The 24,123-nt window shown below is 58.6% G+C and overlaps 1 protein-coding gene across 2 annotated transcripts in view; it reads left to right on the top strand.

Annotated features, from left to right (window-relative positions):
• GRB10 (growth factor receptor bound protein 10) overlaps positions 1 to 24,123 on the top strand; it is a 157,787-nt gene that overhangs the window by 18,914 nt on the left and 114,750 nt on the right. For both annotated transcript variants that reach the window (XM_077864166.1, XM_077864167.1), the window contains exon 2: positions 14,248 to 14,399. The gene's annotated coding sequence lies outside the window, so the exon portion shown is untranslated. The remainder of the gene's footprint in view (positions 1 to 14,247; positions 14,400 to 24,123) is intronic.

Consider the following 24,123-nt stretch of genomic DNA (forward strand, 5'->3'; position numbering starts at 1 on the left):
CCGTTGATCTAATCTTTACCCTTTTCTTCCGTCTGTCAGCTTCCGGTTTAGTTTGATCTGGTCTTTTTTTTTTTTTTTTTTAAGGCTCCATGCCCATCATGGAGCCCATTGTGGGGCTTGAACTCATGACCCAGAGATCAAGACTGAGCTGCGATCCACTGTCAGAGGCTCAACCGACTGAGCCACCCAGGCGCCCCTGTTCCAGTTTTTTATGTGTAAATGTAGGTTGTGGGTTTGAGATCTTTCCTCTGGGATGGAACCGTGGACGGCTGTACCATTCCTTGTTAGCGCTGCTTTTACAGCCTCCTGTAAGTTTTGGTGTCTTGTGTTTTTGTTTTTATTTGCCTCCAGATATTTTAGAACTTCCCTCATGACGTCATCTTTGACCCACTAGTTTTTAAAGGATGGGTTAATTTTCACATGTTTTTGGATTTTTAACTTTCTGTGGGTTTTGAGTTTCATTTGGTTGTGATTAGAAAAGACACTTCTGTGACTTCAGTCTCTTAAATATACGTTTTGAGGCTCCGATATTTGATGTACGTGTGGTTTTATTTGTTAAATCTTTCTGATGAATCGATCCTATTCTCAACCTAGAATGTCCTTCTTTGTCCTTCTAACAGTTTTCACTTAAAGTACATTTTGGCAGATGTCGGGATAACCATCCCAGCTCTCTTTTTGTCACTTGTTAACAGGAATTAATCTTTTTCCATCTTTTTGCTTTGAACCTGATTGTGTCTTTTCATGCAAAGTGAATCTCCTGGAAACAGCGTATTGTTGGATTACGTGTCTTTATTTTTCTCCATCCTGCCAATTTCTGTGTTTTGAGGGTTTAATTTATTTGTATTTAATTACTGATAATGGCCATTTTGCCAATCTGAGTGTGTGTTGGGGAGGGTGGCGTGCATCTTAGAGCTTGTTATCCTTCATTTCTCTAGAATCTTCTCTTAACAACTAATGCTTTAAGGAAGGCTGCTTAGATGGGAGCATTTGTAGAACAAGTTATATTTAAAATAAAAGAACCTTTTATAAAACACTGAAACTTGTGCTGGTGGTTATGGTGCTCTTGATAATGGAGTCTCGCGGTTGCTCTGCTGGATAGTGGGGAGGTGTCTGCATTCTCTAGCCTGACCCCAGATGCTGTTTGGACAAGACATCCTGCTGCTGTTGAGAAGGAGAGGGTGGTGTGGACCTTCCACTGCCTGACTTGGAGCTTGCCCGGCTTTCCTTTAATCCTCAGGACCACCCTGGAGCGAGGGACAGACTCTCCCTTCTCTACCTGGGGAAGCGGGATCCCGCCTGGTCACAGGCCTCGTTCAGGGCCACGCGGGCACGAGTGGATGACAGCGTTAGACTTGTCTTCACGGACCTTCGGGCCCCAAGTCCCACGTTCTTTGTTCCCACCAAAGACACACCCGCTCCAATGAACGGGGACTGTGTGATAGGAGGAAGGACCCCATCCATGTGTGCTGCTTCTTTGCTTTCAGCATTTTCTTTTTTTTAAAGATTTTATTTGTTTATTCATGAGAGACAGAGAGAGGCAGAGACATAGGCAGAGGGAGAAGCAGGCTCCAGCCAGGGAGCCCGACGTGGGACTCGATTCTGGGACTCCAGGATCAGGCTCTGGGCTGAAGGCGACGCTAAACCCCTGAGCCACCTGGGCTGCCCTGCTTTCAGCATTTTAAAGATTTTATTTATTTGAGGAAGAGAGTGAGCAAGCGAGCGAGCGCCTTGGCATGTGTGTGCGTGAGCAGGGCACAGCAGAGGGAGAGGGAGAAGCAACCGCTCCCCTGAGCAGGAGCCCGGTGCGGGACTCGATCCCGGGACCCTGAGATCACGCCCTGAGCCCGAGGCAGCCGCTCAGCCACTGAGCCCCCCCAGGAGTCCTGCTCTGGGCATTTTAAGTATCAAAGGCAAATGAGCGAATTCGTTTCACGGTGCGTGGCGCTTAGTAGGTCTCCAGCAAGCATTGAACTTCCTTTCCGTGGGGGAGGGATCCTGGGTTCTCGCTGTCCGCGGCTCATGGGTTCAGAATGGTCTGGAAGCAGCGACGTTCGGGTACACAGGCGGCATTGTTTGGCCCCGTGTGGTCACGTGCTGTCAGTGTGCCTTTGTTCCCGGGTGTGGCCGCCTCTTCCCGGCTGTGGCCACCTCATCGGCGAGTGCTACAGCCAGGCCTTGGGTTTCGAAGAGCCTCTTGGGGGCGGGGAGAAGATCTTGCCCCAGGCCGTGCCCAGCCGTGCTCCCCTCCTGCTTCTCACGCTGCTCGCTCGAGGCCCTTGGGTGGCCCGGACGCTGGGGGGCGTCCCCTGAGTGGAGGTGCGTCCACGTGGCAGTCCCAACAGGCTCCTTTCCTTCCAGTGCCCCGATTCGGGCACACGCAGGCCGCTTGAACTTGCGTGGCTTTTGGTCCCGCAGGGTCCGTCCCGGCCTGCAGAGGCGCCCACGGGGAGCTCGGTGCGTCAGTTCCTTTCCCCTTGCGCGTCCTCCTGGGTGGAAACAGCGGGCGGACCGGAGGGCCTCGCCCCATTTAGAAGAGCCGATCTCTCGTCCTCAGGACAGAAATAGATCCTCTTTCCCCGTAAGCGTGTGCTCAGTCCCGGGAGACGTAATCCCGCAGCCGGCGAGCGTGGCGACACTGCGTCCTCCCTGTCCTCCAGGGTGCGTCCCCGCGGGCTGCGGGCTCGGGTCTCCCACGTTGGACGGTGCAAACCCAGGGGAGAGACAGCCGGACCGACATACTGAGGAGGTGTCGGGCCCTTGTGTCCCGGGGCCCCGAGTGCGCCGCCAGGTGCAGGCCCCGGTTTCCAGGCGCGGCAGAGGCAGGCGGTGGCGCTCTGGGGTCTGCGGCACCAGGAGCCCGGGGGAGGCGGCCCGGCCTGCAGAACTCCGCTAGGAGACTGCAAATACCAGACGTGTTACACCGTCCCCCGACTGTCCCTGTTCGGTGGCTTCTTCCGGAGGCAGAGAAGACTGTTGCATGTGCCTTCTCGCCGCGCACCTTGCCAGCGTCCCACAGGACGGCGCGGTTGAGCAGCGGGTCCTGAGGGGCCATGACGCCCCCAAAGGCAGTGCCCCCTACTTATTTTCAGGGCCGTGTCTCAGGCGAATGGTTCCGAAACCCAGTGTTGGTGGTGAAATCTTCCCTGAAGGATGTAGTCTCTAAGGGCTCCTGTTCCCCGAGAGCTTGGCTGTCTGTGTGAGCATGGGGTGCTGGCCCAGACTGTCCCCGGGGGCAGGTGCACGTCCAGGTCCCCGGGGACACCTCCTGCCCTCGGGCTGTGGGTGGGCCTCCCACGTTGGCCCCCGGGACCTCTTGACACCCTGCAGGGCCTGAGCTTTGGTGGCCGAGCATGTGGATCTTTGCTGTTGCAGAAACGACACATTTACAAAATACTCGTTCTTCCATAAAAGGAATAATAAGGCTGTTATATGTAAACATAAGGATGACGTTTTGGAAAAGGACAACCGTGTTTAAAAAAAAAAAATGTAACTAGACGAGTGACATGGTTTTCCATTCTGTAAATCCCTTTAAGATCCGGCTTAATAGGAGGCTGCTGTGTTCTGGAGCCTGCTTCTGCATTCGGCCACATGTCCCGTGGCCTCCCGGGCACCCCAGCGTGCCCTCGGGAGGGAGAGGACTCGGTTAGTATCCTGAAGGACGTTTTGATGTCGCCCTTGGCCCGTGAGGTTGCTCAAAGCTGGGGCTTCTGTGAGAGGCCGCTGCCGGCAGAGTGCAGATGCGGACGCTGGGACGGTGGGGTCCCGCCTGAGCTGGGTCCTGCAGCACCCCCTCCCTGGGGAGGCCGAGACGTGCCCTGGCCCGGGGTTAATCTCTGTGTCTGTTGTGTCAGCTGTAGCTCAGGGCCGCCCTGAGACTCCAGGCCTGTGGTTAGCATGCACCAGATGAGGTGGGGAGCCAGGTCTTCAGGGTTCTGGGGTATTCCTGCTGGGGGTTAAAGTACGGATGCTGCGGGGAAATGCTCGTGGCAGTGGCTGTGGGCCACCTCGATGTGCCCTCGCTGGGGATCGGCTTGGGGGCAGGATGGGGATGGACACTGCTCGGCCTGCGTCCAGGGTGGCAGGACATGGTGCAGTTTGGTGCCTGCCCGCCCCCCCCTCCCCCCCAACACACACTGTTTGCTGAGCCTGTGCTGTGCACCTGCTGCTGCTGGCTACCCAGATCCGTTGGGCGGAGTCCCTGGCCACAGTCCCAATTCCCCCCGGGAAACTCGAGTGTCTGCAGAGCAATTTGAGACAGGTGTCCCTCCGAGCGCCCCCTGGAGTGCTTTGGAACAGGAGTGAGACCAGCGTTGGTACCTGAGGCGCAGCAAGTAAGCTGCGAGGGGAGGGGGCCAGGCGACCTGGCTCCGTCCCTAGTCTGACCTGGCTGGGCTGGCCGCAGGTGGCTCGGGGCCGCGCAGCCTCCGCCAGGAGCCCACGTGCAGGGGACCGACCAGACCACAGGCAAAGGTGGGTGGTCTTGGCTCTGCGGCCTGGTTTTCTCCATCATGTCACACTTTTTCTTCGTAACATGTGTGATGCCAGATGTCAGCTCTCCGAATGTCCGGGTGGCAGGGGCTGCCGCACAGGGCGTTGCGTTCTCTCGCGTGCCCCCTGGAGATCAGTCAGATCCCACGGGTTCAGGGGCTCAGAACTGGGCCCAAACAGGCCCCCGCCCCAGACGCCAGCAGACTCCCCAGGCACCCCATGCTTCTGGCCAAAGGAGTGTAAATTGGGGGTTGTGACCCTCTTTTTAGGTTTGATCACTGCTGGAATGGCACAAGAATTCAGGAAGGCACTCTACTTAGGTTTGTCATAAAGGTTGCAACTTGGGGCCACCGGGTGGAAGAAGTAGGGGAAAGGAGATACGGGGGGGCCCCGTGTTCTCTCCGGCTCAGCACCCCAAAGTGCTCACCCAGCTGGAGGCTGTAAGAACCCCATCCTTTATGGGTTTCTGTGGCCATCCCATTAGGTAGGCAAGATTCATCAGTTCATTAGCCACCGGTGAGTAGCTCTGTTTCGAGCCCCTCCCTTCCCTGAAGGTCACAAAGGTCAGGGCGCTGGAAGGTCCACGTCCTGACCACACCTGGTCTTTCTGGCAACTGACCAGCTCCCGTCCTGAAGGTATCCAGGGGTCCCAGCCACCTGCTGCAGTAGCATAGGGACCCTCATCACTCTGGAGGCTCCTTCTAGGAGTTGTGGGAGCCGTGGGCTGGGAACTGGAACAAGGACCAAATATTGTTGATGATGCCGCACAGGTGTCGCATGGCAAGCCACCCAGCACATCCGGGGTGTTGATAACTGGTCGGCTTGGGAAGTATGTGGGGGAGGCTGGGGACCTGACAAATATGTGATCTCTGTTGGCAAAGAAAAAGCATTTCGGTTGTTGATGCAGGTGGCTTTGGTAAAGATGAAGGACAGGTTCCTTCTCAGGTCTCAACGCCAGCTCTCCTCCTGAGAGACCTGCGTCGTGAGGTGGCTTCGGCTCTTCCGGGCATTTGGCATCAGTCATGAGGGTGATGGAATCCTATAATGATTTGGATTAACTCTAGTAATAGGAGGTTTTATAGGAGGTTTTTTTTTTTTTTTTCTTTTTAAAGATTTACTTATTTTACAGAGAGAATGAGCAGGGGGAGGGGTGGAGGGAGAGGGAGAGAATCTCAAGCAGATTCCCTCCGGAATTCAGAGCCCATCACAGGGCTCCATCCCCAACCCCGAGATCATGACCTGAGCTCAGGAAACCAAGAGACAGTTGCTTGCCTGACTGCGCCATCCAGGTGCCCCTGTAGGGGACCCTTTGAAGGGACTCTGTTGGGACTGTTGTAATAGCTCAGACCACCAGGAGGAGGAAGGTTGACTGATGGAGTATGAAGTGTGGGTTTCCGGTTGGTGGAGCTGAGGTCTGGATTGGCTTTGCCGTGGACCGGCACTGTGTCCCCAAGACTACATTCGAGGAGCACTGGATGTTTTGAGGTGGGCTGCGTGCAGCATGGTTGCTGGAGACAGCCCTGCCCCAGCGGCCCTGGGGTTTGTGCTCCTCTGACTGTGGGACGGGCTCTCCTTTTTCCCTTTGTCTTTTTGCCAGTAGTGCAGGGACCAAACCTTCCCCAACAGGAGGAGGACCTGCTCTTGGGTCAAGGATGTGTGAATAGCTGGGATTCCTTGGAGACGTTAGCAGTTGTTTCGGGCTGTTCCCTACAGGGATTATCAGCAGCTGGGCGTCCCCCGCGAGACACCTGAGAACAAGTTCACTTGGGACGTGTTTCTACATGCGCATGCAGTTTTTAAAGAACTGACACAAGAGTGACTGGCCATGCCTGTCACAAGCTGCTTTTCTTCCCATGTTTTCCTTGTAGGGTGTTGACCAAGGTTTGGCTACGTTCCTGCATTTTGCATCGATTGCTGCAAGAAACAAGGTTAGGGGGATGCCAGGGAGGCTTGAGGGTTGAGCACTTGGCTTCGGCTCAGGGCATGACCCCGGGGTCCCAGGATTGAGTCCCACATCGGGCTCCCTGCAGGGAGCCTGCTTCTCCCTCTGCCTGTGTCTCTGCCTCTCTCTGGGTCTTTCATGAATAAATAAATAAAATCTTAAAAAAAAAAATAAAAGAAACTAGGTTAGGGACCATATTCTGGATGGCTCTGTAGTTGACAGTGCCCATCAGGGTGGAGGATGTAGCGAGTACTCAGTAAATGTTGCTGAAGTAAATTAATGAAAAAGTCCTGACTTTGAGAACAAAGGTAAATACGTAGTGATGGTTAGAGAGGGTCACGCAGCCAGGGGTGCCTGCCGCGAGCTCCTGGGCTGACAAGAGCCTTAGGACGGCATCCCGGGGAAAATCAAGTGTCGCTCCATGTACTGCCCGTTCCTGGACAGCCAGGTGTAAGCTGTAAGGTGAGGGGAGGTGACGCACCTGAGAGTGTCTGACACGCCTGCTTTGTCTGATATTTGGAAGGCAGAAGAGTTTCCTTTTTCTTTTTCTTTTTCTTTTTTTTTTTTTTTTTTTTTTAAGATTTTACTTATTTATTAGAGCACATAGGCGTGAGCAGGGGAGGGCAGAGGACAAGGGAGAAGCAGGCTCCCCACTGAGCTGGGAGTCAGCGTGGGGCTCAACCCCAAGACCCCGGGATCATGACCTGAGCCCAAGGCAGATGCTTCACCGACTGAGCCCTCTGGACACCGAAGCAGATTTTCTCACTCCCGACGCTGCCCTAGGAGCAGGTGTGTGAGGCCCTCCTGGCAGGATCAGGAGCCTGTGGTTCAGGAAGCACAGCAGGGTTTTGCCATTTGCTCGGCCCATCTCCCAGCCATGAGTCCCAGGCAGACAGCCGGGGTTGTGGGGAGGCCGACTCGGACCCCTGGCACATGACGAGGGAGTGGAGCGGTCAATGGGGAAGGGCAGGGAGATGGGGCGGGTGGCAAGAGGGTGAGCTCTGTGCTCATCACCCCATTGTCACCTTGCCCTGGGTCATGTCCATGAGCCGGAGGTGACTGGTCCATCGTGTCCTGCCAGGGTGGGCTTGCTGGGAGGTGGCAAGATCAGGTCGGAACATTCTTCGGGGCCTGGGGCCCGCTTTGGGCTTGGCCGCAGGGTTGTCAAGAGGCTCGTGGGGCTGCCACCCTGCAACTCTGGAGTAAACGAGGGGGCCTGCGGGCCGGCTGTGCCTGCCTGACCAGAACGTTCCGTGTGCTGCAGGGGCCTGGACCCTGTGTCCCGAGCAGATGACCGAGATCCTGCTCAGGGGGAGCATTTGGGCTGTGTGGGGTCGGGGTGCCTAGGTAGGTCTGCAATGGGCTCTCCCCCTCCCAGCGGCATGTGGTGGGGCTGGCACTCCCAGTGTTAGAGCTGGGGCCTGTGCTCATCAGTGGACCTCAACTTCCCTCCTCTGGGGGGGCTCCCTGCCTAGTTTGCAGAGGGCACCTTCCCACTTTGTCCTCACCTAGTGAGGGGGAGGGGAGGAGGGGGAGGAGGAAGGGGGGAGGCGGGAGGGGGATAGAGGGGAGGAGCCGCTGGCGGCCAGGGCCAGGCAGGCCTGAGGAGGGCTCCATACAAGGACAGAGTTAAGACTCACTGAGGATTCATCCTGCTGGATTGGCTACAACCAACAAGAGGTGACTGGCTGTGAGCGCTGGTTGTGCGTGCTAGGAGGGGTGCTGGGGGGGGTGCGGGCTGCCGCACGGGGTGCTGGATGTGGGGAGGTGCTAGGTGGGGGGTGCTGGAGGAGGGTGCGGGGGGTGCTGTGCAGGGTACGGGGGGGGGGCTGCTGCACGGGGTGCCGTGCGGGGGTGCAGGGGGGTGGTGACGTGCGAGGTGCTGGGTGGGGTGCCATGTGGGGGGCTGAGGGGGTGATGTGGGGGATGCGGGGGGGGGTGCTTCGCAGGGTGCCGGGCCAGCCTCCGGGCCCTCCGCGCGGCGTCTCCGTGGCCGGAGGCTCGATCCCCTGCCCTCTGGGACCCCGCATCCGCACCCGTCTGGTGCTTCATCCCCGGGACCAGGAAGCCCAGTGGGGCCCAGCAGGGCGCCCTGGTGAGCAAGGGGGAGGGGTGACCTGTCCTGGGCACGTGGGGCCGGCGGCTGGGGCGGGACGGGTGTCCACAGGCCCCGGTGCCCCTGCGGTCGGGCCGCGCGCCCTCTCCGCCAGCAGCCGCGTCCTCGCCTACTTTGCCCTTTCTCCTCTTGTTTCCTCACTTCCTGAGGGAAGAAGGGAAGCGCAGGAGGCAGGAAGGAAAAGAGAATAGAGGGGCAGGGTCCTTGGGCATTTCCAGAAGCTTCTGGGCTGCTCTGTTCACATGACTTGCCCGAAGCACTTAATGGCCCCATTGTTGCCGCTGTAGGGCCGGGGCTCCTCTGGGCTTCCTGCAGCGGGAGGCAGGGTGCCGGGAGTCACCCGGGCCGGGGCTCCGCGCGGAGGCGGCCGGGGGCAGAAGCGGGGCAGAAGCGGGGCAGAAGCGGTGCTGAGCACTAGATGGTTCTCACCTGGGGCCTTCCTGTCCTGTCTGCAGGGGCGCGTGCAGGCCCCGCCGGCTCCCCCGGGCCTTGGGGGGCCCCCCTGCCGCCTGCGGGGACTGTCCTCTCCTGGGGCCTTCCTGCAGCTCCTCCTGGCCCGCACCTGCACCTTTGTCACTTTCCCTTGCACAAGAGCATCCCCTCCCTCCCTCCTCCCTCTCTCCTCCCCCTCTCAGTCCCCTCCTCCTCCCCCTCCTTCCTCCTCCTCATCCTCTCCCCTCCTCTCCCCCTCCTCCCTCTCCTCCCCTCCCCTTCGCCCCCCCTTGTCCTTGTCCTCCTCCCCCCCTTCTTCCCCCTCCTCCTCTCTCCTCTTCTCTCTCCTCTTCCTCTTCCCTCTCCTCCTCTTCTTCCCCCTTCTCCACATCCTCCCCTCCTCTCCCTTCTCTCCTCCCCTTCCTTGTTCTCCCCCTCTTCCCCCTCCTCCTCCCTCCTCCTCTTTTCTCTCCTCCTCCTCTTCTTTGTCCTCCTCCTCTTCCCTCCTCTCCTCCCCCTCTCCATCCTCCTCCCCTTCCTCCCCCTCTTTTTCGTCCTCTCCCTCCTGCTCCTCCTTCCCTTCTCCCCCCTATTCCTTCTCCTCCTCCCCCTCCTCCTCCTCCTACTCCTTGGCTTTTTTTCTTCTACCTCCACGTGGGTCAAGGCTGCCTCAGGCCAGGTCAAAAAGAAGCCATTTTGGGGGATTTGCACCATTTAATGCTTGCGTGAGGGAGCAGGAAGGTGTGGGAAGGGGCACCGGGCTGCGGCACAGCTGGACACAGCTGGACGTGTCTGCGGGACCAGAGGCGACCTGGCCGGGGGACTGGGGCTGAGCAGGGTCCGGGCAGGGAGGAGGGGGGAGGACACCCCAGCCGGCGGGCGGCAGCGTCTGAGCACCCGGAGGGGCCGGGGGTGAGCCGAGCTGCAGGCCGGCGGGAGGCGGGGCCCCCAGGGGTGTCCGGTGGCATCGAAGCCCATCGCCAGCCTGAGAGGGGGCGTCCATCGGCAGCCTGAGAGGGGGCGTGGGCGCGGCAGGTGCTGGGGCCGCTGCGGGCGGGGTGGGCTGGCCGCCTGGCCTTGGCAGCGTGGGGGGCAGGAAGGCTGTGCGTCCCGTGCTCTGGGCGCTGCTGCAGGTGTGGGGTGGGGGGCTCCTGCCTGGTGCCACTGCAGGCCCCTCAGGCCCGGGAGTGGGGGCAGGACAGGTGCGTCGGGGTTCTTGACAGCTTTTTTTTTTCCCTCCCGATGCTTGTTGCTTGTCTTGCGATTTTGTAGAGCGGGCTTGTGGCCCTGAGGGAGTCGGGCGTTCCCTCCCGGCTTCCAGGAAGGCCTTCCTCGCGCGGGTTCATCACCGTCCGGTGCCTCCCCGGGTGTGCGGTGAGGGTCCCTCATCCGTCGGGAGCGGTGGGGTTTACTGAGCGCCTGTAGCCCCTTGTCCTGGATCTGGCGTTTCTTTCTTCCGTGGTGGCTGAGCTCCACCCAGGTGTGTTCCGTGCTCCGGAGCCTCCTGCAGGTGCCTGAGCCTGCCCTCCTGTCCCGCTAGCCGAGCCCTGTCCGACCCTGTCCGACCTGCAGCCCACACCACTGCTCGGGGCCGTCCTGAATTTCCTCCGTAAATAGCACTGGCTTTTTATCTTTTTCTAGACCACTTTTACCTCTGGTTTCTGTTCTGTACCTCGCTGTATCATCTGAGGGTGACGACGGGGGTGGCTCCTGCTGTCTCCCTGGCCTGGCTGGCCCTCACCGTGAGGGTGAGGTTGCTGGTGCCTCCTTGTTCTGTGTTCTGCAGGCCACTTGACTGCTGGACGCTTCTGGTAGGTCCTTTCATTAGGTCAAGAGTGTTTCTTCTATATTTCAACGATTTTATTTATTTATTCATGAGGGACACAGAGAGAAGCAGAGACCCAGGCAGAGGGAGAAGCAAGCAGGCTCCATGCAGGAGCGGGATGTGGGACTCGATCCCAGGACCCCGGGGTCACACCCTGGGCTGACGGCAGGCGCTCAACCGCTGAGCCTCCCCTTAACTGTTTTCCTTTATACTTTACGAGGAGGTGAGGGTCATGCTCCCTTAATGCACCGCAATCGCCACTCTCACGACGGGTCTTATGAGTTTTAGTGCAGTTAGATTGATGACAGCGCCTCATTTGCAAAACTAATTTTCATGTCTAAACCGATTACTTCGAAGAGCATCAAAATCTTCATGATGTTTCATCTTCCCACTTGGGAACTTTAGCAGGTTCCCATTAACCCCGGGTAGGGGTGGCGTTCTGTGGCTTATCAGGGCTGCCCTGCTGGTCTCGGGACTGAACCGACGCACGCATTTGCACGGGTGCATGTCCGCTGCTTGCCCGTCCTGCACTTGGTCCCCAGTCCCCGGGCGCGTGCGGGCGCTGACCCTGCCCCTCCCCGTTCTGCTGCCTGCAGCTGCAGTGGGAAGTGTCCTGCCTCTGTCTCGGGCCATGTCCAGGGAGGTCTCGGCTGGGGGTCCGGGTCGGCACCTCCGAGCAGCCTGTGGGCCTCCGGGAGCCCACGGAGTGAGCTGGTAGGATCGTTGGTTCTGGTGACCGTGGGGTCAGGAGCCGCGTTCTGGGCCCATTCGTACATCCTGAGCCCCTTTTGTTGGTCTGGGGTCCTCTGTCCTGGGCCATCGGGCCATCCTGCGGGGTCCCTGAGTGTCCGCCAGCGGATGGGCCACGGGGTCGCTGTTTCTCAATTTGTGTTTCTCAAGTCGCTGTCCCAGGTGGACTCCGACAACAGTTTGATATTGAATCTAATTTTTTTAAATTAAGGGCCTTCTGTCCCCTTCGACAAAGGCCTGCACTTTATTCCCGAGCCGTGTGGTTGCACACCCTGGACTTCCTGGTCCTGCAAGCTGGGATTCATGGAGTGTCTACACAGTTCCCGTCGGCTACTCTGAGTATTTCGTGTGGGAAGGCTACACCGAAGGGAAGGTTAATACTCCCTGTGGAATTTTTAGGCGATATCACAGATACTAAATAGGAATCAGGGGGACCTTTGTTGCTTTGGAAGTAAGTGATGACGTTTGTTTTCCGCCCGAGCTCACGTACGTAGGATTTCAGGTTCACGTTGTGTCTGGGAACCTGTAGGAGATGCGCGGTCGCGATGGGCGAAGGTGCGGAGTCCTGGGGGCTTGTGAGGCCTGTGGGGCCTGTGGGGCCTGAAGGCCCGGCCGGTGCGGGCAGCGCGAGCCCGCTGGTGCTGGCAGTCGTGGCCGTGGCCATGGGCGAGCCATCGCGTGCGGCCCCCGGAGGCTCGGTGATGGCACGTTCTCTGCCTCCGGCTTGGTCCTGCTGCTGGTGAGGACGTACCTCTCGGTAGCGCTGCCTGTTCATGTTCAGAAATCATCCTGAGTGTGTCCCGTCTGCTAGAAAGTTCAAAATCCACTTTCTTAAAAATAGACCAAAAAAAAAAAAATCTCCAAAAACAAACAAAGGTTGATGTGGTGGCGAGCTTGACGAGCCATTGCATGTCATTTTTCTTCAGTTACAGATTAATCTGTGTTGCCGTCATGAAAGGCAAACCTCCCCGAGCACGTGTTGCAGAGTCAGAGGCGTTTGCGTGAAAGATGCATTTGGGAGTCATAATGAGGCGCTGGAGCCTGCATCCAGGGGAGGAGGAATTTCCCTGGAAAAGATGGGAAATGCTCAGGATCTGGGGGGCAGGCGGGTTACGTGACCCAAGCCCATGTCCCCACATCCTGGCCTACAGTCATTTCCAAGACCCTGATAATTGACCAATCCTCTCTCCTCGCCTCCCTTTTTAAAAAAATTTTTGGTTAACTTAGCTGCTATAACTTAGAGACGTTTCACTTGACATAATTGCTCTAATCCTTTCAGTTTGCAAACTCCTCGAGGGGGTGAGAGCAAGTGCCCTTTGCATTGACAGGCGATATTCAGTGCGGGCAGGCACGTAGTTGCGTGTCCTGCATCCGAAGGTCGGTGTCCCCTGTGACTGCCAGCAGGCTTTACTGCTTGCAGACGGCTCATGTGCTTAGCAGCCGATAGCGGGGACCCGCCGGACGCATCGTAGGTAGTGGTACCTAGTATTTATCTCACGTTTACTGGTGCATGGGTCCTTTATAGGCATGAGCTCATTCCTCCCTCGTAACAACCCCGGATGGAGATGCCACCGTCATGTTGATTGTGGCACCGGGGACTCTGAGGCTCAGGACTCACCCTGGAGACACGGGTGGTGTCGGGAGATACCAGGCCCCGTCCCTCGCCCGTGTGCTCGCTCGGTGGGGGTTTTCTAGTAAGTTCCAGGTCCACGACTTCTTCCCTAGCAGGTCAGGGGCAGGGCAGGTTTTATTTGCACCGTTGAGGGGCCAGGAAAGGTTAGTTTCGGGATCTGCCCCCGTCACAGGCAGTAGAGCGGCCCACACGCAGAGGTGGAGGCACGATGCCGACTCTCAGGGCTGCGCCCTTGCCCTGCGCTGTCTCCCCTCCAAGCCCCCAGGGTGCGTCTTGTGTGACCCATGGAGAGTCGGTGGCAGCAGGCCGTGGTGTGTTACAGCCCTCGGAGCGGTGGGAGCCGGGGTCAGGGATGCCCAGGTGATGAAAAACTCCCCTCCAGCCGGGCCGGGGCTGGTCTCGGTCCTCGCACTGTCCTTGAGGCTGGCACGGTCCTGCTCATCCCTCCAGAGAGATGAGTCGCGTGAAGGAATCAAAGCGAGGGGCCAGGTTCCAAGGGCAGGTCCACCTGCTGCCGCCCCACCTGCACCGTGCGGGTGCAGCACTCATCGGAGCCTTCCTGCCCCAGGGGTGGGTACCTGGGCTGAGACGGACGCGTCCGAGGGCTGGGGGGAGGGTTGTAATCTCCGAGGGCCTGGGAAGGATGCGGGCTTTGATCCAGACTCCTGGCATGAGTTCCAGGCAAACTTGGCCTTGCAGGAGGGGCCAGGTCTGCGCATCCCGTGCCCTGCCTGCCCCAGGGGCTCACATGCTGGGGGGGGTGGGGTGGGGCGGGAAGCCTGCAGAGTGAGGCCGGGGCCCCCGAGCTGCCTCCCTTGCCCCGATGGTCTCTGCGGTCAGTTGACATGGCAACTAGAAGCCTCCTCCTCGATTTCTTTCTCCTTCTGCTCTTTGAAGAATTTTTTATATTAAGTATCTTTGGAAAAAAAAACAAAAAAAAAACAAACAAAAAATACCCACTCCACGTGTCTGGTTTGAAACATTTTAGTCTTGGGTGCAGAGTGGAAAATGCACGTTTGCACGGGTTCAACGCGTGCAGTGACGGCCTCTTTGACTTTCAGCTTTGGAGCCGAGCACCATGCTGAGCCGGAGCCGGGAGCCGAGGGGAGCGGGGGCCCCGTGACCGTGACTGGCAGCTGGTTCTCACCCGGGTCCTCTTGGTCGAGCCAAGGCAGCTGCCCAACCCACAGAGCCCGGGCACGGCCCCTGACAGGTAAGGTCTGTTGTTTTTTTCCAGTTGGTAGGATTCACCCTTAGTAGGAGAATCCTGTTAACTGTCACGAAGTGCATGCGTCCCGCCAGGGGCATGACAATGGGTCCTTTATTCTGGTGTCTCTGCAGGGAGTCTGTGCACCTGCCTCTCCGGGCCCCCTGCTCCCCTTTGCTCCCTGAGCCCAGGTGGGTGGCCCGAGGCACGGGCTCGCTGGGCCTCGTCGGGCTCTGCAGACTACCCTCGTGCCTATTGTATGGGCCTCTCCCTCCGCAGGCCCCTTGGTGTCCCGTTCGGGGGGTGATGATACCTCCGGGTTGTTCGGAGAGGTGCAGAGGAGCCCCTGGAAGCTGGCAGCTGCGCCATCTGGTAACGGTCCAGGACGCCAGGGGGGTTGGTGCTTGACTCGGCCTTTGTTTGCCAGCAGCGCTTGTGCCAGTGTGCCCCGCCTTTGTGCTGATATCGGGGTGCCCGTAAATAAGGAAGGTCTGGGGCAGGTGTTGGCACCTCCTCCCCTTCTCCTTTGTCCTGGCTGCTGGGGTGTGGGGTTCTTATCATGCTCGCCGTGGGCCGGAGATTAGTGGGGGACCTGAGCCTGCAGCAGGTGTCCACCCGATGCACCTGCAAGAGCCTTTGCCCCCAGGGAGGGCAGTGGGGGCCATAGAAGCTGGGGCTGCGTGACTAAGGCCCCAAGGGCGGCTTGAACAACGGGCGTGTGTGTTGGCACGGCTCTGGAGGCCAGAACCCACGTCCGTCAGGTGTCAGCGGTTGGTCCTTCGAAAGCCTGTCCCGTTGGCGTGTGGCGAGCCGGCCACCTTCTCCCGTCCTGGTGTGGTCTTCCTTCCGCGCGTCCGTGTCCTAATCTCTCTTCCTTAGAAGGACACGAGTCCTCTTGGATGAAGGCCCTCCTATGACCTCATTTGACCTTAATCTCCCCTTTAAAGATCCTTTTTCCGAATCCAGAACCTTCTGAGGCTCTGGGGTTAGGGCTTCGTCTTGGGAACACCTGGGTTTAGCCCTTACAGATGGGACCCAGGGCCGAGGAATTGGGGTCCACGGCCCTCGGGACAAGGTGCTGGGCTTTTATCCCAGTTTGCCTCCTTCCGTGACCCTTGACTGTACGATGCAGAACAGGAGGGTCTTAATCCCTTGAAGAACTGGGTTTATGCCCCAGACCTTTCCGAGTGTCACCCTCGTGTTAGATGCCGAATGACATTTTACACGTCCCGTTCCAGACTCAAAAGGTACACGTTTTCTCTCTACCCCTCGGACTCTTCCTCTGCCCCTTGTCATGTCATGTCCACCTTGCATGGGACTGGAAGTCTCCACATTGGCTCTTGGACCTTTCTGTCCACAATCTTTGTTTTTTAAGATTCATTTATGTATTTGAGAGAGAGCGAGGACGTGAGTCGGGAGGGGCAGAGGCAGAGGGAGACGCAGACGCCCCGCTGAGCAGGGAGCCCGATGCAGGACTGGATCCCAGGACTCTGGGATCACGACCTGAGCTGAAATCAGGAGTCAGACATGTAACCGACTGAGCCCCCCAGGCGCCTCTGTGTCCATAATCTTTTATTCATGCAGGGTGGTTGAGTTTTTTTTTTTTTAAGATTTTTTTTTTTTTTTTTTTTTAATTCATGAGATACAGAGAGAGAGAGGCAGAGACACAGGCAGGGGGAGAAGCAGGCTCCGTGCAGGGAGCCCGATGCGGGACTCGATCCCGGAACCCCGGGCTCACACCCTAGGCCGAAGGCAGGCGCTCACCGCTGAGCCCCCCAGGCATCCTGGTGGTTGAGTTTTAGGACAAGGGCTAGAGGTTGATTATGGGCTCCTTACGAGGTGCAGTCACAGGGTGCAGATGCTCGTCAGAATCCAGTCGACCCCGATGGAAGCTCGGTGTGTGTGTGTCAAGGGAGGCGGGTGGCTTAAAGATCCTCCGCGCCGGAGTCCATTGGGAGAATTTGGGGTCTGAGCGTTAGGTGGGTGACACCCGGTCAGTCCCCGGTTGCACGCTGTGGCTTTAGCTGCGCCGCTGTTCTCTGCTCCAGAACCCCCGGCGCCCCTTCTCTGCTGCTGCACCATTCGGGCCGGGCAGCATCTGACTGGTACTCGGGGAGCCCCAGTGCCCCGATGTAGGCGGAGCGCAGCGCATCTGCAAGACCAAGGTTTCCCGGGAGACCTGCGAACCCATTAAAATGTCAGGTACATATGGGCTGTGAGAGCTTCGGGGACTGAAGCGCTTACGTGCACGGAAGCAGGCGTCGTGTGTTGACACCCCGTGGTTCTGAGCAGCGTTAGCTTGGACAAAGCACGCCCGCGGGGGAACGTGGCCAATGCGGAGCTCACGTGGAGTCTCGGGGGTCCCGGCCCCGCTGCCTCGGACGGGGCGTGAACTCGCGGCACCTCGACAGCTCTCGGCTTGTAGTGGAGCGGTACCCGGCCCTGTCCTTGGATGTAGGAGCAGGTGGGGAGGGAGATGGCACAGGGAGTGTGTGCTGCAGGGACCATGAGGCCCGACGGTGGGGACATGAGCGGTGGACGCACGGATCACCAGGCGTGTCGTGCTCCGGCTGCCCGGTCTCTGCTGACTCTGTGCACGGACGCGATTGCTCTTCACGACGCCCGTCCTCGGGGGCAGATACAGCTTGTCCCCCTTTTGCGGATGCAGACGCCCAGGCATAGGGAACGTGGGTTTCTCCACGTTATTCAGTGATCACCTGTTCGTGAGTTCGCCTGCCACTGACACAAGTTTGTGACCCTGAGTCAGTGTCACGGCACTTTGCTGGTCACTTGGGTCCCACCATGTCCACTGCCCGACACGCACGCTCCCAGACGAGGACTGGGCGGAGCTGTGCTTCCCTGTTGCAGCTCTGACCCTAAACACGTGTCCTTTTTTGCAGTGTCCCTGGTGCAACACTTCGGTCTTTTCTCCAGTAAGGTTGCTGCTCACACGGGCCCCAAAGCGTAGAGCTGATGCTCCTGAGCTCAGGGAGGCCGTCACGTGCTCATAGAGATGTTACTCGTGCCAGGTCAGCTTCGCTCTGGCGTGAGCTCGGTGTCTGGGTCGGCGGTGTCCGCTACGTCAGCTGTCTGGACAGAAGCTCACGGGACGTATCGATCGATGCCTGAAGTGTCTGCAGGCTTACAGGAACCCCTCTGTTCCCGTCCCGGGGCCCAGGTGAAGGCGCGGTGTGTGCTACCGCACGGAACAAGAGACAAGACTGGGCTTGCTCCTGGCCACCCCCGAATCCCCAGATAGCCTCTTCTCCCCCAGAGTGTTGGCTCGTTAAAAAAAAGAAAAAAAGTATAATTGAAGTGCAGTAGAGCTGCCTGTGCCTCAAACGTATAGTGTGACGAGTCTCGATGTGACTATAGGCCCGTGAATGAAGCCTTCACCGCGGTCGGGGCGACGGGTGTCCTCTTTGCCAGCCTTCCCTCCCATCCTCTCCCCAATCTGTTTTTCGGTCTCTCCAGATGAGTTCGCTTTTTTAAAATTTTTTTTTAGAAGATTTTATTTATCCAAGAGAGACCAGAGAGAGAGAGAGAGGCAGAGACCCAGGCAGAGGGAGAAGCAGGCTCCATGCAGGGAGCCCGATGTGGGACTCGATCCTGGGACCCCAGGATCATGCCCTGGGCTGAAGGCAGACATTCAGCCGCTGAGCCCCCACCCCCCAACCCCAAGCCGTCCCAAGTTTGCATTTTCTCATTGTTGCATAAAGGAACTAACTTCATTTGGCCTCTTTCCGCCCCCGTGATAGTTCTGAGATGCATCTGTGGCGGGGCGTGCAGCGGAGGCTTCTCCTCTCCGTCGCCAAGCGCTGTCCCTGGGTGGCTCCATCCCGGTCCCCGTCCCCATCGGCTTACCCCCCGCCTGCAGACAGACAGTGTTTGCGGGGCCTGTTGTGTCGCCACGGCAGGCTGGAGAGTGGGTTGGCCGCCCGGGGCTGCGCAGGGCAGGGCTGCAGCCGGGGGCCCCGGGAGAGTCGCGCGGGCAGTGTGGGGATGGCGGGGTTCATTCCTGCCATCTGGTCCGCGGGGCGGCCGCCCACTGGGGGTGCCCTTACCTTACCTACCTTGCCCGTGTCTCCGCGGGCTGAAGGTGGCGCCCGGAGCGCAGGTGCCTTGTCCTCAGGCAGCCGAGATGCATCTGGAAGGCCCGTCCCTGCGGTCGGCAGTGGCTGCTCCCGGGGCCGCGTGGCTAGTCATCCAGGCTGGCTCCTGCCTGTCCTCCTGTCCATGGGCCGCGTCCGGAGGCTGGGGCTCGTGCGTCTCAGTGACAGAAAGACCTGGTGCTTCCGGCGTCGGCTCGGGGCCTGGCTGGACCGCCGGGACGCTGGGCGGCCGTCGTAGCCGAGCTAGGGGTGAGCGTGGCGCCGGGTTTCCCCGCTGTTGGCTCTTGAGCCTCAGGGCTGCATGCTGACCTCTTCCAGATGCCTCAGCCCCAGTGAGGCTTGGCAGGGTCCCCGGGTTTGCAGCCGGGGATCTTCTTCCAACAGAAGCGTTCAACAGGGTGGCGCTCAGACGGAAGCCTGGAAGGAGGACCCTGGAGGCCTTCACGTGTGCACCTGCTCAGGTGCAGAGAGGCGAGAGGCAGCGAGGACACCCAGGTCACCCTTGGTCCTCGGTCCTTCCCCCACATGGAAGCCCATGGAGCCTCGGAGCAGCTTTGCCCCATGAGCGCACCTGCCACGAGGCAGCCTGTGGCCGTGTCGGGAGACGTGCAGAGGGCGTCCTGCTGTGGGGCTCAGCCCGGGGTCGCAGAGGCAGCCCCTTCCCCACGCCGGGCTCCCGCGTGCTCCTGCCCGGGATCCGCAGGCTGCGGGCTCCAGCCGTCCTCAGCACGTTTCCGTCTGGCCTGTCGGAGGCCGGGTGCCTGGGACGCTGCAGGCGGGGGCAGCCGGGCTGGCGGGATGCTCCAGAACCTCCCGAGGGAGAGGAGGGTCCGTCCCCCTGGAGTTGCAGCCTCAGTGAAGGAGGATGGAGAGACGTCACGGGGGTGCTCGCTGCTCGACGGCTCCCGCTCTCAGAGGCCGCAGGGCTTGGGCCGGGATGGGCGGGGGAGCACGGAGGACGGTGGCGCTCCAGTCCTGCCACAGCTTCTCCTGATGGGCGACTCGGTGTCTGAGGATCCGGGGGGCGGACGGCAGGGCGGGGGGTGACCCACGGGGCTGGTCCACCCGGACGCATCGCTTCCGGAGTTACTGCAGCTTTTAGAACCCGGAGGGACAAGTGTTCCCCAAATGACACACTCTGCAAATCGAAAAGCGCCCGGTGGTTACTTACTGGGCCCCTGATAGTGTCGGATGAGCGTGGCCCGCGTGGATACCCATCGGTCTCTTTTTTATGCAGAAGAAATTCAAATTCAATTGTGTGTTACAATTACACGTGCATGGAAATCTGAGTCTCATGGGATTATCATGTTTGTAAACTTCCAGAACTTTGGAGTCGGGAGGGTTTTGGCATCATCTAGTTGGTAGAGAACCATTTTGACGTTCTTTCACGGAGGAAGCAAAAGTTCCTAAAAAATAGGCATTTTGAAGTTATGCATCTTCCAAAAATCAGTCAGGACTTCCATGATGGTCTGGAAAGAAATGCCTTAGTAGCTTTTTTCCCTTTTTTTTGAGGGGTGGCCTCTCCCTGTCCGTGAGACCGGAGCTGTTGTCCCGCGGAGTCTGTGGCCGAGCGGATGTCCCCGTGTTGTTAGAGGACCAGCTTCCCTCCCCTGAGGGCTCTAGTCCCCAAGCCCCCATCCCTGCCATGCAGACCTGTTGCCTAAAGCCCGAATGTTGAGGGTCCGGAGCATGTAGGTCGTGACCTCACCCCGTGTCAGGCAGGCCAGGCCTTTAACTTAGGTGGCCCTGTCTCCCCCCGACCCAGCGGGGGACAGGTGCCCCGTGTCACCCCCATCCAGGGGTTTGGGTTTTTCAGGTGTGGGGAGACAGGGCGGGCCCTGCAGGCTGCTTTTGGTGGCCGCAGTCGCCCCATTCAGCATCCGAAGAACTGGGTGTCTGTGGTTCCTGGGGCCCGGTCGTGGTTGTCTTGTGACCTAACCAGGTGCCCGCCTCTCTTCTTTGGAATCCTGGTCCTCAGAATATGAGAAAAGGCACGGCCTCGGGGCACCTGGGCGCCTGGGTGGCTCTTGATTTGGGCTCAGGGTTGTGAGGTCGGGCCCCATGTGGGGCTGTGCTCTGGGCGTGGAGCCAGCTTGAGATCCCCTCTCTCCCTTTCCTCTGCCCCTCCCCTCTTGTGTGCCAGGACCCCCCCCCCCCCAAAAAAAAAAGAGAGAAAAAAAGAAGACTGATTCTCCGCAGAGCTTGTCACCTCCTCCCCCAGAGGGGTCGGCCTCTTTCCCTCAGTGGTGAGGGATGTAAGTCCTACCCAGGACTGAACGTCGTGATTATTCATCAGAAAAGACTTAGTTTCAGTTCAAGCTGATGTAGCTAAAGTGAAGGTGTTTGGGTGGTTTTGAGACGTTGTCAGAGCCTCCTGAGCCAAAACTGTGTTGGGGGCCTGGGTGGCTCAGGTAGTTAAGCATCGGAGCCTTCATCTCAGCTCAGGACTTGACCTCAGGGTCGTGAGTTCAAGTCCCACGTCGGGCTCCATGCTGGATGTGGAGCCTGAAGAGAGAGAGATCCAAATTTGATGCTTCTGCGAACCTGCTAGCCTCCCAGCCCTGGTGGCCCTGTGGGGCGTCTGTTTATGACATTTTTTGACATTTGACTTATTTATGACATTTATGTGGATTGGAACTGTCAGAAACATCCGAACCCGGGATGCAGGCCGCGGATGCAGCTCGCCATCCCAGCGCCGTGAGCGGTGGCGTCGTAGGCGAGGTTCCGGGCCCTTCTCTGACACGTGCCGCAGGACTGAGCTTCGCCCCTGGGAGCGAGCGGAAGCAGGGCTCACTCTCCTGACCTGGAGCCCATGTGCATCTGATGCGAGAGCGCCCAGGAGACGGGTTTACTTTGCCGATTTCACCGGCAATCCTGGGAAAGCTCTGGAAGGCAGAGCAGCCTTAATGCTTTTGAGACTTAAACCCGGTGATCATACTCAGTTTTCAAGTACAGAATTCCCGCATTTGGCACAAAACGTAACAGCTCCATCTGCCTTCGGCTCAGGGTGTGATCCCAAGGTCCTGGGATCGAGTCCCGCATCGGACTCCTGCAGGGAGCCTGCTTCTCCCTCTGCCTGTGTCTCTGCCTCTCTCTCTCTGTGTGTCTCTTATGAATAAATAAAATCTTAAAAAAAAAGAAAAGAAACTTAACAGCTCCAAAGCATTTTTCGTGAGAAATAAGCGCCTCCCCCCCCCCCCAAGTGTCCTGGGCGTCACTCGCCAGTGGCGGGTCTGCAGTCGTAACGACCTGCAGGAAGCAGCCTGTGTGCGGGTTAGCCGGGTTAGTAGCACCACGTCACCCCCGTGGGGCTGCCGGGGTCAGGGAACCCACACCCCTCCTCCAGAGCCCCGGGGACCAGCGTTCTTACAGCTTCGGCCCTGGACCTGGGGGCTGACAGGGAAGGGAGGAGGCTGTGGGCCTTTTGCGAGGTCCCCGACGGACTGAGATGACGCGGGTCCGGGGCCGCCCATCCTCAGTACGTCATGCTTCCCTAGAGGTCTCCGGCTGCAGATTCCCGAGCTCTCTTTAGCTGCAAGGTCCCCGTCAGTGACGTGAGCTTCGTCGTACAAATAAGGGCCACGCTTTGAGGTGTTGGTCGGAAGGACTTGTGTCTGTGTCTGTTCTGTAAAGTGTCTAAATCCGAGCACAGTTTTGCAGACCTTGCTTAATTTTTCTGACAAGATCCGAGTCACTTTCCCGATGATTACAGAACCGGATTTGCAGGCAGTCAAGGCAAATCCGAGGGGTTTCAGTAGTGTTGACGCCATCCATTCGCCCGTGAAGGCAGAGGGAGAAGCAGGACTTGATCCCGGGACCCCAGGATCATGACCTGAGCCCGAGGCAGACGCTCCACCCCTGAGCCACCCAGGGGCCCCTAATCCAGTTCACGATTACAGTGGCTTTCTTCTCCGTGCTGTACCCCGGTCACGCCAGGTGGGATGCCCTTCTCTGCAGGAGCACCTGACCTCCTCTTCTTGGCGAGGTCCCGTGTTTACCGTGCAGCCCTGACCGGTCACCCATCCATCATCTCAGCGCCTGTGTCCTCCTGTGTGAGGTGCGACTGTCTCCTCACGGGTTTCGGAGCTGTCTGGGGCTCTGCGCAGATGGACCTTTGCTCTCGTCATCTGCTTGTGTTCACCCACCGCGGAGGGTGTCCCACCCGTCACTTCTGGGAAGGCGGGCATGGAAGGGTGGCGTGTGGTGTCCTCACAGAGCCCCTTGGTCTCTGTGACCCAAGGGCCGCTGTGGTTTCCCCGGGCGGTGGGTTTGCGATGGAGGCTGGGAGGCCCCTCTGCCCGTCGTCCCACTGGGTTAGCAGCCCCGTCCTGCACTTAGCACATGACCGCACACCTGTGCATCCACTGGGGCAGGAGCGGAGGCGCGACGCCCAGACCCCGGGGCTCACGCAGCTGGAAACTGAAGATCCGTGTCCAGCATCGCTCCTCTCCTTGCGGGGACTGAACCCCGTTCCCGGGGACCGTGCATCCGAGCTCAGGACTCGGGCTCTGGGTTGGCGCAGAGCGGAGCCCGGGGACTGACCTCACGCTTGGTCTGCGGGGCGAGCAGAGGCAGGGGGCCTGTCTGGGGGGACAGTTACCGTGTCTCCACGTGGATCGTTTGAGGATTCGATGCTCCTCGCAAAGCACCTAAGTGAGGAGTGTGGCCTTCAGCGAGGGTCCTCTGGAGATGTCGCTCGTGTTGGCAGGAGGCTGACCGGAGCACTTAGACGTAAGGCGCTGTGGATACTTGAATAGAATATTCCAAACAGGTCTGTTACCGAAGACTGGGAGTATAAAGTCAAAGGTCATTCTCCTGCAGAGGGTCAAGTCCAGACCCTGTCCCTAAAACCCTGAGGTTTGAAGTTATTCTCCGCTGCAGGCAGTTGGGATAGCTCTTTGGCCTGCCTCCCTCCTCCATTTTCCACCCATCCGTGTTCTAGGACAGATTCTTGCTATTTGTGTAGGAAATTTGTAGATTTGTAAACGGCAGAGAATGTACCAGGTGCAGCCTCCTGCTGGGAAGCTGGCCCTTAGGATCCAGCTGTGGCATTTTGAGGAACTGATTATATTGGTTACTTCACACAGTTGTGGGAGGTTCCCTCCTCCGGCTTCCAGAAAGTGAGATGTGACTCCTCGAAACTTCATTGCAATTTTCTCCCCAATTTCCCCCCTTGCGAACATCATAAAAAAGGATTAATCATGTAAAGAAAAGAGATGAGGGCAGTGGTTCTCAGCTTGAAGGACACCAGGGAGCTTAAAACAATGCTCGTGTGCCCAAGATTTTATTTTTGCTGGTCTGGGGTGCAGCACAGGCGCCTCAAGTGCCCCGGCCGGTTGGTGCTAGATCTCGGATGCAGGGTGCCTGGGGGCCACCCCCACTTTCTGATTTAGGGGGTCAGCATCTGGGCTGGAGCATCCGTATGTGTGCGGTTTCCAGGTGACACCTGTGCTGTCCATCCAGGGACCCTAAGTTGAAAAGCAGAGGACTTCGGGGTTCTGGTTAAGAGCGTAGACTTCTGGACTGAGCTCCATCACATCCTCCATCACATCCTTGTCACCTCTGTCACCTTCCCATCTCTGGCCCCAGGACCTTGCCCACTGAACTTGATTTTACTC

This window comes from Canis aureus, chromosome 21, assembly GCF_053574225.1.
Source record: "Canis aureus isolate CA01 chromosome 21, VMU_Caureus_v.1.0, whole genome shotgun sequence".
Classification (NCBI taxonomy): domain Eukaryota; kingdom Metazoa; phylum Chordata; class Mammalia; order Carnivora; family Canidae; genus Canis; species Canis aureus.